Below are 12,500 nucleotides of genomic sequence, written 5' to 3' on the forward strand. Positions count from 1 at the left end.
AAACTTGCATGAGCTAGCTAGCCCTCACAAATTAGCTACGTACTGCCGCACAGACTCACCAGGCAGTTGGTGTCGCTGACGGAATATAAATCGCCGAAGGAGGGCACTCTGTGGAGCAGCGAAATGGGTGCTCATAAGTCCCACAGCTTCGGCAAAGTTTGTGACGTTCCCCAGAGACCCGAGCACACGATGACCCTCTGCTCCCAAGCAGTGTAGCAACAGAGCCGTCTTCCTAGCCTGGCTCACGTCGTCGAGCCCTGAGGCGATGATGTAATTTTCAAAACTATGTAGCCAGCGAGTCCATGGTACCGGAGGCTCGCCAGGTAATGCCAGGAAGGGGGCAGGTGGTGGGAGAGAGATATCAGCCATCCTCGTCGCCAATATTGTATTTTTAAATCACGTCAGGACACAGCGCTGTCGCTCGACACAACCTCTCCGTGGCATTCTTTATTTAGACTGACACAGCATCAAAGGCAGACCCGATCAAACAACCAAGAGCCCGCAGGCATCACCAATCGATCCCAGCACAATAGAACAGCACCAAATCAAATGCAGCACTGTCGATGTGTGCATACATAACAGCATGCACACGTGACACGGCACGCTGGCAATCAATGTGTTTTGACAACCGCAAATGCATGGCGTGTGAAGGTCCTGACTGTAAAGCTGGGCTGCAGAGGCTCATGCTGTCTTCTCACCACAGGAAGCGGATGTACTGAAATGTAAATGAGGAGGGCTAGGGAAGCGCTGTGTGGATAGCGGGGGGGGGGGGGCGGCAGACGCGGGAGTGTGTGAGAAGGCTGCAGGTTTGACCCCTGATATGTTTATATATGCATCAGTGTACCTTTTTAGAAACACTTGGTCTCTTACCCTTCACTGATTTTACATTATTACGGATGAACGTGCAAGTTAAAAACGTTCATCCATCCATCCATCATCCATGCATGCATCCATCCATCCATCCATCATCCATGCATGCATGCATGCATCCATCCATTACCCAAACTGCTCATCCTGCTCTCAGGGCCGCGGGGATGCTGCAACCTATCCCAGCAGTCATTGGGCAGCAGGCGGGGAGACACCCTGGCTGGCCATCACAGGGCCGACACACACACACACACACACACACACACACACACACACACACACACACACACACACACACACACACGCACGCACACATTCACACCTAGGGACAACTTAGTACAATTATTTATTCAATAATAACAAAAATAATTTAACAATAATTAATTACTAATAATAATAAAAATCATAATAAATACTTTAATAATTAATAAGGAATTTAATGATTGTTAATTAGCTTGGTACAGTTTAGTAGTCATTCGTTGTTTATTCATTATTCAACATTTATCGCTACATAGACTTGTAGTGTTTACGGTCGGTAAGTTAAAACATTGTGTAACATAACGCATGTCCGGTTATAACGTGTTACCCAATGTCCACATGAAACAGCGACCAAGCGAATAAACCAACACACACACACAAGCGCGCGCGCGCACACACACACACACACACACACACACACACACACACACACACACATACAGAGATGATGAGGGCTTGTACGCCACCAGAAGTGGCTGTCATTGTTTGTCCTTCTCTCTGTTCCATCTCTCTATCTCTTCTCCACCCGGGGTAATCTTCTGTCAAAATAGCGGTGATTTTATGGGCTGTGTGCACTTTGACCCCGGCGGATATGAGGCGTGTGAGTGTGTTCGTGCGCGTGTGTGTGCGTGTTGTATATATATTTTTTTATCCTACACTGATGCTTTGTTTGAAGTGCTAATTCTGTTGTTGCGGCGTTGTCTTGTGATCAGAAGGCCACTAGCAGCCCCTCACCCCCTTCACCCCTCTGGGGGGGGGGGGCGGGGCTGGAGGTGCAGGCTCTGCACCGGCCCTCGCCTGCTTCTGTTGTTTTCCTCCCAAACAATGTACGATTACCGTGCATCCAATCTCTGCTCAGAATGCCATTGCAATTTGATGGCTATTCGCAGCTGGAAACCCCCCATCCCACCCCAGCCCCCCCAGCCCCCCCAAAAAACAAACATGTGCACGTGTTGACATTTCTACCACAAATGTGCCAGTTTTCTCTGCGCTTCATTCGTCTTCGATCCAGGATTTGGGAAAATGTGTTTTTAAGAACAATACATATGTGTGCCACTTGCTGCTGCGCATCTCTCACGCGCATTTTACCACCGCCGTTCGTATCTTGCCAGCTTCCCCTTTCAGCAACGTGCATGTATCCATAACGCATGCATGTATCCATAACGCATGCATGTATCCATAACGCATGCAACGCATTGCATACACACGCGTTTGAGAAATAAAGAGCATGGTGGTGCAAGGCATGGCCCAGACGGCAGCGATCGGAGCCATGCAGGTTGTGCGGTGTATTAAATGTTGACCGGGTTGACGGCGTTAAATCCTGTGAACAAAAATATGGCGCACAAACGACCTTAGAGCCGCCGTGTGAGATTTCAGATCAACCCTCGTTTGAGTGGCTCTACCCTGATCGTCGACTGAGATACCCAACACATGCTAAAGCGACTCTGTCCACGTCCCCGCCGATCCCTGTCTTCATCCCATCTCGGTAAATCCCTGCACACGGATGGAAACTGGACTGGAGCGGGACGGGATTAAAGCGGGGCTGCGCATTAATTATATGTATATATGTTGTGTGTGTGTATGTGTGTTTTCTCTCTACAGCAAACAGCGTGGTCTTCCTAAACCTTCTGCATATGTGTCCTTACTTCATTTACGTCGGCTTTTACGGGGTGTGATAATCCATTCAGCATGGACACGCAGCCGCCGCAACGCAGCCGCGACAAGGCGCGTGCAAGCGGCAGCGTGCACGTTCCAGTAAGACTGGGCCAGAGTGATTTTCTGGTTTTTGCGCACAAGCATGTGTGTTTATGCATATCTGCGCGTGCGTGCGTGCACGTGCGTGTACATGCATGTGTGTATGTGTGCGGGCATGCACGCGCGCGCGCGCGCGTGCAGGCATGCGTGTGTGTGTGCATGCGTACATGCGTGTGGCGCGTGTATGAGTGCACGTCTACGTGTGTATGCACGTGTGCACGCATGCGTATGTGCATGTATGTTTGCGCGCATGCGTGTGTGCATGTATGCGTGCGCACATGTGTGTGTGTGTATGTGTGTTTGTGTGTCTACCCTCCCCCTCCTCCACCACATTGTAAATGTTACTCATATGAATAGCTCAGTCAGAGCTGAGCCAAGCAGGTGACCCAGAAAAAGAGCAAATGGTGATGGAAGGAAAGAAGGGAAGGAGCCAGATAAAGAGAAAAACAAACTCCAGTCTGATATTTATAAATATAAGGATACTGATGGTATCCCACAGTGGGTGTCACACATCGCGTTGCTAGATCGTGTGTGTCTGCATGTGTGTATGTATACGCGCTGGCATTCAGAGAGCATTCCAGCACTAAAACCTGTCTCTGCTGATAAGTCCTCCGCACAATCCATCTTTCCTATGCAATTCTTAAATACCAAACTCCAGCGAATCCGTCCGCTCGCGCGACCCGGGGTTTATTTATCCCCGCGTTGCTTCGTTTGTGTTTCCTGCTGCCAGCTCCAACACGACTGTCGCACAACCGGGCGAGTCTAAACTCTGCAGACACGTTTTGAGCCAGGCTCCTTCGCTGACCCCTGGCTCCGAGGGCCTCGATATATCACTTCCTGCTCATGCTGCAGCAGGCCTCGGGGCTAGCAGGGATTCCTCCTAGTAGTGCCACTCTCCTCCAACCCTGCTCTCAGCAGCAAAGTTCCCCCCCCCCCAAATTTCTGGGTTGGACGGAGGGGAAAAAAAGGAGCAGCACTTTAAGTTAAACGGTAACCAACGCATGGGGAATTCTTTTTGGAGGGAAAGCAGCCCCGGCAGCCATGTATTGATCCGTTCCCCCCATCGATCCAGCGCTGAGCGAACAAAACCTTCCAGGAAGCTGAGGGCCGGGAAAGGATTTGCTCGGCGTGATTCCGAATCGCTCCCTTTTTCCTTCCGCCTCCGCCTCGGTCTCGAGCCACGGCAGTTTCCCGACGCGCTCTTCCTCCGCCGAATCCATGTTCACGCCTCCACCTTGCGCAGACCTCCTAGGTGTTACCCATCATTCTCTATCTCTCTCTGCATCCCTCTTTGCTTCTGCCCCCCCGCCCTCCCCGTCCAGCGATACCCCCCCCCCCCCCCCGTTCTTGTTGTCATGCAGAGCTGGGTGGGAGTCAGAGGCCCGCTGACACTCTGCTCCATCACACGAGGCCCCACTCCATCACCTGCCTCATTAGTGCAGAAGTTGGGCAAGGAAGAGACATACAAATCCCACGGGCATATGAGCAACAAGAGCACACACACACACACACACACACACACACACACACACACACACACACACACACACACACACACACACACACACACACACACACACACACACACACACGGTCAAGTCAAGTCATGTTAGGTTTATTTATATAGCTCTCAGTGATGGCTGCAGTCTCACAGGGCCTTGTACTCACACGGTGAGACAGGTAGTTACAGTAAATGACAATAAACGACAAGCCCTATCCATAGGCTCTCGATTCGGATGAGGAGAAACTCCACACACGCACGCACGCACACACACACCACACACACACCAGGGCTCCAGACTAAAATGTCACACTGGTGCCACCGAGCATCTCAGATGACAGCACCAGGGTCCAATTTAGTGGCATCGCTTCTGTTCTGTGGCTGCTGTAAAAAAAAAAAGTCTTTTCGGAATTTCACCCCCCTTTTTTCTCCCCACTGTGCCAGGGCGGCACGGTGGTGCAGTGGTTAGCGCGGTCGCCTCACAGCAAGAAGGTGCTGGGTTCGAGCCCCGGGTAGTCCAACCTTGGGGGTCCTCCCGGGTCGTCCTCTGTGTGGAGTTTGCATGTTCTCCCCGCGTTCGCACCGGTTTCCTCCGGGGGCTCCCGTTTCTTCCCACGGTCCGAAGACATGTAGGTCAGGTGAATCAGCCGTACTAAATTGCCGTTGGCCCTGTGATGGTCTGGCGGCCTGTCCAGGGTGTCCCCCCCGCCTACTGCCCAATGACTGCTGGGATAGGCTCCAACATCCCCGTGACCCCAATTAGGATAAGCGGCTTGGATAATGAATGGATGGATGTGATTTGAAACAGGTGGTGTCAACAGGTGACCGTTATCATGAGTCAGTGCAAAAGCAGCATCCAGGAGAGGCCTGGTTCTGGTCCTTTAGGAGTGAAGGTGGGCCAAGGATCGCCAGTTGGCCAACAAATGCGTGACAATTACAGAAATATTTAAAAACAGCGTTCCTCAAAGAAAGACGGGGAGGGATTTGGATGTTTCACCCTCTACAGTGCACAACCGAATTAAAAGATTCAAGGAATCTGGAGGAATTTCAGTGCGTACGGGGCAAGGGTGCAAGCCTAAACTGGATAAGCGTGCTCTCCGATCCCTCAGACGGCGCTGCATCAAGAACCGCCATTCATCTATGAGCCATATAACCACATGGGATCAGGATTACTTTGGCAAGCTTTTGTCACGCACTACCATACATAGTTACGTTCACAAACGCCAGGTGAAACTTTACTGCTCCAAAAGGAAGCCTTATGCTAACCGTGTCCAGCTGCATCGTCACCTTCCCTGGGCTCGGAGACATCTGGGATGGACCCTCACACAGCGGAAATGTGTATTGTGGTCACAGTCAGGATTTCAGGTCTTTTTTGGGAAGAAATGGATGCCGTGTGCTCTGAACCAAAGAAGAACAGGACCATCCAGACCGTTACCAGCAACAAGTCCAAAAGCCAGGGTCTGTCATGGTGTGATAAGTCCACAGAGATTTTGGAGCAATGCATGCTGCCTTCAAGACCACATATTTTCCAGGGACGCCCGTGCATATTTCAACAAGACAATGCAAAACCACATTCTGCACACATTACTAATGCATGGCTGCAGAAGAAGAGGGTGCGGTGCTGGACTGGCCTGCCCTGCAGTCCCGACCGGTCCCCAATACAGAGTGTGTGGCGCATTTTGAGACGCAAAATGCGACAACGAAGACCCAATACTGTGGTACACTGTAAGACCTGTTTGCAGGAAGAATGAGACAACATTACACCTGAGACGCGTCATCACTTGGTGTCTTCCTGTCCCTCAACATCTCGGAGGTATCGTGAAAAGGAACGGCAGCATTACAAAGTGATAAATGCTTTACTGTGCCACGTTTTTCTGAAATATTTTGCATGAATCAAAATTGAAATAAGTGTTAATTAAAAAACCCCCAATAAAAGTTATGTCATAAAACATTAAATAATGTGCTGTTGTATTCACAGAAGGATGTGGACATGTTTACTGACAGGTAAGTTTCATCACTCATCGAAGTGTCCCCACCCTTATAAACAACACAGCGGCATAACGGCAGAAAACGACTAGTTTCATATGCAAATATGGTTGCAAAAATATGCAAAAATATGCATTCATATGCAAAAATGGTTGCAATCCCAGCATTAATAAGGGTGGGGATACCTGCAGCCAGTTGAGACTGAAGAGGTCACTTATGCCCCTTTTCCACTACATGCTAACGGCTCAACTCGACTGGACTTTTTCGTTTCCCGTTACTGGAAAATACCGGCATTTTGGTAACTGGCACCACCTTTGTCAAGGTTCCAAAAACACTGGAGCGGGTACCAAAATCAACGCAGGCCAGCTACACTGAGGGGGTACTGTAACGGTAATGGAAAATGACACTCTGCAAGTCGAGTCGAGCCGAGCCGGTACCATGTAGTGGAAAAGGGGCATTAGATGAGTGATGAAATGTTTCTCCCAGTAGATGTTGTATCCAGATGAACTGATTCAACTTTATGTGATTTTCTTATCTGGGTTATTGAGCATGCATCATGACACACATGCTGTGGTGTTGTTTTCAATGTAATACAGGTCAAAGATCATTTACAAATCGCTGTTTTCAGTTTTAATCTCAATTTAACGTACCATCCCAACTTGTAGGAGACAGACTATATGACAGGGATAGGCAACATGGCCCAGAAAGGTCCGGTGTGGGTGCAGTTCTTTGTTCCAACCAAGGAGTTACACACCTGAGTCTACAAATCAAGGTCCTTAGCAAAGACTATTGGTTGACTAATAGAATCAGGTGTGTAACCGCTTGGTTGGAACAAAGACCTGCACCCACACCGGACCTTTCTGGACCATGTTACCTATCCCTGCTATATGAAATACAGACTTGTGGAATGTTATTGTCTCATGCCTGAAGCTGGTTGTGGCTGTAGTGAACTTCGGGTTGCCAGCACTGGAAACAAAACACTCTGCACAGCGCTTTCTGTTCTTTTCCTTGTTGAGCCTCAACCAAGGAAGTTCAGCTCGCCATTCCTGTGGGAACATTTCTTTTTGGCTGGGCTAGCTAGTGGGGCCAGCCCTCAAAGCATATATGTCCCTGACTGACTGACTGACTGATCAGTTTGACACAACTGGGCTGCTGGATCAGGTGACCAACGATGTTCCAGCTAGCGGCGACCAACGATGTCACTAAAGTTAACACGGTTGGCTGGCCGACCGATGACGTCACTGGTAAAGACGGAAGTGGGAGTTTCCCTACTGACCGTGAATCAGTGCAGCGTTTCGCATGCTAACGAACCTAATATATTGCTGCTTGTGGTTAGATGGATGGAATGTTTATCAGCCACACGACCAAGGCCGGTGGAATTTGTTTTCAGTACAGCATGTTAAACTCTGCAGCACAATACATCCATGGACGACAGCAGACACTCCACATATTATCATGAACAACACAGTCACACAATAGCAGAAACAAACATCTTATGCACAACAATTAGGTGAATGGTAGTATGCATGCCGGTGGTGTGTCAGAAGGGGACTATAGGGAGGAATTCAGAGTCCTGATGGCCAGGGGTAAAATATTTGTGAAGCGTTTAGTCGTAGGGGACAGTGACCTGTGGCGCCTCCCGGAGGAAATGAACTGGAGGAGGTGATGAGGAGGATGTGAGGGGTCAGACATGATCTTCCTTGCTCGCTTTACAGTCTGGTTAGCATGTAGAGATTCAATTGAGGGGAGTGGGTTGCCTATGATTTTGGATGCCTTGATGACAGTCCGCTGCAGTTTTTTCAGTGTTTGACTGTCTGTGTCGCTGCACCATACTGTAATACTGTAATACTATAATACTGTAATACTATAATACTGTAATACTAATACTGTAATAGAAGATGTTATGATGGACTCGATAATGGCTGAGTAAAACAGAACGAGCAGTTGATGTTTGATCCGGTATTTTTTAAGCTGCCTAAGAAAGTAAAGACGTTGTTGAGCTTTTGCAATGATGTGTTCTGTGTTAATTTTCCCCTTCAGGTTATTGCTGATGTATGGTCCAAGGCATTTAAAAGAGTCAGTGGTGGTGAGGATCATTTGTATGGGTGTTTTGGTCAATAATGAGTTCTTGGGTTTTGGCTGTATTAAGCAGAAGGTTGTTGTTTGCACACCACGTGACAGCTTGGTCTACTGCAGTGCGGTACTGGGTTTCATCATTGCTGGAGATGAGGCCTACAATGGTTGTGTCATCTGCATATTTTATTATTTTCCCAGAACTGTCCGTGGATGTAAAGTGGGTGGTGTAAAACGAGAAGAGCCAGGGGGAGAGTACACAGCCCTGAGGAGCACCTGTATTGAGGGTAAGAGGGTGTGAGGTTAAGTTACTAACCTTCACCGTCTGTGGCCTGTTCCACAGGAAGCTCTGAATCCAGTGGCATATGGCTGGGTCAGTGTTCATATGAGAAAGAGTTTGAGTGGGTTGATGGAGTTGAAGGCGGAACTAAAGTCTATGAACAGAATGCGTGCGTAGGTGTTTGGTGATTCCAGGTGTTGCAGGGCATGGTGGAGGGCTATGCTAACTGCATCCTCAACATACCGTTGGCTTGATAGGCAAATTGATATGGGTCCATCATTGGAGAGGTGCAAGATTTCAAGTATGACAGAATTACGCGCTCAAATGCTTACATGGCCACAGATGTTAGGGCAACTGGTCTGAAGTCATTGAGGCAGGTGATCTTTGAGGACTTTGGCACAGGAACGACGGTAGGGAGTTTGAAGCACATTGCCTTAGAGATGTGTTAAATATGGTGGAAAATATTGGGGCCAATTGCGCTATTGTGTTACTACTGAAACTGCTCATTTTTAAAAAAGTCCAATTCACAAACACCAGCGCTAATAGCAACACACAGAGTGAAAATTATTAGCATCTTCAGACAGTTGGTGGTGACTGAAGTGCATTTATAAGGGGTGTCATGCCCAGACTTGGCCGTAATCAAGGCAGCAGCGATTGCAGCCAGGTAATTAATTCATACAAAAACAAATTGGTGATATTTAACTATATAATTAATCAAGGTTTGAAAACTACTGTCCAGTATGGACCGCTGTTAAAACAACCACTTTTTAAATGTATTTAGGATGTAATTTGGATTTGTGAATGCCCACTGCCTACCCAGCCACCGACCTCACCACACGTCACTGAGCCGTATACTAGGTTTTAACCTGGTCTTGTATTTAGTAGCATTTCTAGCTCATCTCTCCCCTCCTCTCTCTCCCGTTGTGCCTCCTCTGCATCATCTGCTGTAATGTTACTGGGTTCAGCACTTGATGTACTTGGTAGAAAGCATGACTTGATAGTAAGTTTCATCGCTGCTCACTGCTATCGTCCACATTAGTTTCAATGCTTGCTGTCATTAGCCTACTCGCAGTAATTAATGCACAAATTGTGCATGAGTAAACGTTGCTCTAACAACTTGGATGGGGAGGGGTATAACCTGCTGAAGTTGTCTGTACATATCCATCATCAACGGTGACTTGGGGTCGAGTATGACCGTCCTCCCTCTGGGTCCCTCTGGGTCTTCAGGTGGGCATAGAGGCCGATCCTGGAGCCGAATAATGGGAGGACGCCTGTGCGTGACAGCTTTTTACGTGGAGTGGCTGATGCGCCTGCGGCCACCACAGGGTCCTTGGCAGGGGGTGACCGGAGTCCAATGGCTTGGAGAACCAAGATGATTGGGGACCACCTTCTGTTGCAGCCTTCATCCGCCTTCACTGCCGTTGTGACCTGGAGACATCATCCACCAGTTCCACCGTTGAGGTTTTTGCTGGATCGCGCTTCCCCCTTGACCTGTCCACCTTGGGTGACCCTACCAGGAGCCAAGCTCCGGACGGCATAGCTCTTGGGATCATTGGTACGTGCAAGCTTCTCCACCACAACAAGGAGGAGATCCAGGAGAAGACACACACACACACACACACACACACACACACACACACACATCTGCAAAAGCACATGTATGCAAATAAAGGCATCCACGTGAACTCATTCAGAGAGAGAGAAAACGAGAGCGAGAATGTGCAGGAATGAACTTGTTCTGGGTCTGTTGATGTGCGCATGCAGTGTGTGTGTGTGAGTGTGTATTTGTGTGTGTTTGTGTGTGTAGAAGAGACGGCCCCAGATGACAGCAGAGGACCTTTTACCCAGCAGGCTGTGTTGCCTTGACAGAGGGTTTTGATTTTGCTCTTGTCTGACAGAAGTGACTCACGGTCATGGCGGTGTCTGGTAAAGACCTCAGCTCCCCTCTAACAGGATGCGGTGTGCTCAGTGCCCGACCGTAATAGGCTGCAGACCAGGACACAAAGCTACAGCGGTAGCCTAGCGCCCTGAGCGCCAGGGCGACGTTCCGCTCTGCCTCCCTCTGCAGCCTTCTGGTGGGGCGACTCTGGCGTGTTTCATTCAGAGCAAGGTGAATGGGTGTTGAAAACCTGTGGACAAAAAGTGTAAAACCAGTTGGGTTTTAATATTCTTTGGTCCCCAAGCAAAAAAATCGAAATGAAGTTAATAAACCGTAACGGACTGAAACAAAAGGGAGGGGATTAAGCTGCAATGACCGAAAAAGAAAGATGACAAACTGAAAGAAAACTGAGAGTTTGCTCTTGAATCTTTTTCCAGTCTCCCCTGGATTTGTTCTGTTTTTTGTTTTTTTTTACCCCCCCCCCCAATTTCTACCCAACTATATCCGTCCCGGTCGCTGCTCCACCCCCTCTGCCGATCCGGGGAGGGCTGCAGACTACCACATGCCTCCTCCGACACATGTGGAGCCACCAGCCGCTTCTTTTCCCCTGACAGTGAGGAGTTTCACCAGGGGGGAGGTAGTGCGTGGGAGGATCACGTTATCCCCCCCCCCAAACAGGCACCCCAACCGACCAGAGGAGGCGCTACTGCGACGACCAGGACACATACTCGCATCTGGCTTCCCACCCGCAGACACGGCCAATTGTGTCTGTAGGGACGCCCGACCAAGCCGGAGGCAACACGGGGATTCGAACCGGCGATCCCCGAGTTGGTAGGCAACGGAATAGACCGCCACGCTACCCGGACGCCCCGTCCCCCCCGTTTTAACGCATTTCAGGTGATGGCCCCCTCGGCTGGTTGTTGACCCCCTTCAGTAATCTGTGGGAGGGGGTCATTTGTGCGGCGGGTCTGTTCTGCGTTAGCCCGCGTAGCTAGCTCCAACAGGCCGCCTAATCAGTCCCACATGAGCCGTCGACATGTTTTAAAGAGGATTTAGTGAGGCACACAGACCTCTTAGTAAACATGAGGAGAAAATAAACCATCCATGGTTAGAGAGGGACCAGAGGGAAGAGACACACAGAGTGAAGAGGGTCAAAGGTCGAAACGAGAGAATTTGCATTGAACATACTCTTGGATGTCTTTCCAACGTGTTTATGTGGTTAGCCCAGCAGGGCCATAGGGGACCGGCGGGTTCACGGCATCCTTCACACACTCACGCACACACGGAAAACCCAACACGCAACACCAAATTCATAAAAAAAACTCACACAAACAAAAATATAATAACTTATGCGCTTTGAGTGCGCACTTTGGGCAGCAACTCTCTCGCACAATGTCTCTTCAGACACTTGGCACCGTTGTTCAAGCACAGCCATTGCCGTGTCTGCGCCGGGGTCCAATAGCTGCACATGAAGAGGGAGCGAGGAAGAAGAGGTGATAATAATGAGCAGAATAACAGAGCTCCATCAGAGTAAACAAACTAGGGCTGGGGCCAGCGCGGGGTCGGTGCGTGTGGGTGGAGAGACAGGTGGAAACAATGCTGTGTGCGTCGCAGCTGAAGAGTTCTCAGTGCCGGAGAGGCTGCAGCCAGAGAGGCCGGATTGCAAGAGAGGGGAGAGGGAGAGAGAGAGGGAGGGAGAGAGAGAGGAGAAAGCTGAGAGCAAAAACTCTGCCGCTGCGGCCTCAACAGGATGTATAAGTCCCGATGCTCCAGGGGGCTACCATATAGAGATGCATATGCATGCACTTTATGTGCTGACTTGTACACACCCCGGCTATTGTTGAATACATACAAACACGTGCATGTACATGTACACACATACACACTCGCACAAATACATA

This window comes from Lampris incognitus, chromosome 3 (genome assembly GCF_029633865.1).
Source record: "Lampris incognitus isolate fLamInc1 chromosome 3, fLamInc1.hap2, whole genome shotgun sequence".
Classification (NCBI taxonomy): domain Eukaryota; kingdom Metazoa; phylum Chordata; class Actinopteri; order Lampriformes; family Lampridae; genus Lampris; species Lampris incognitus.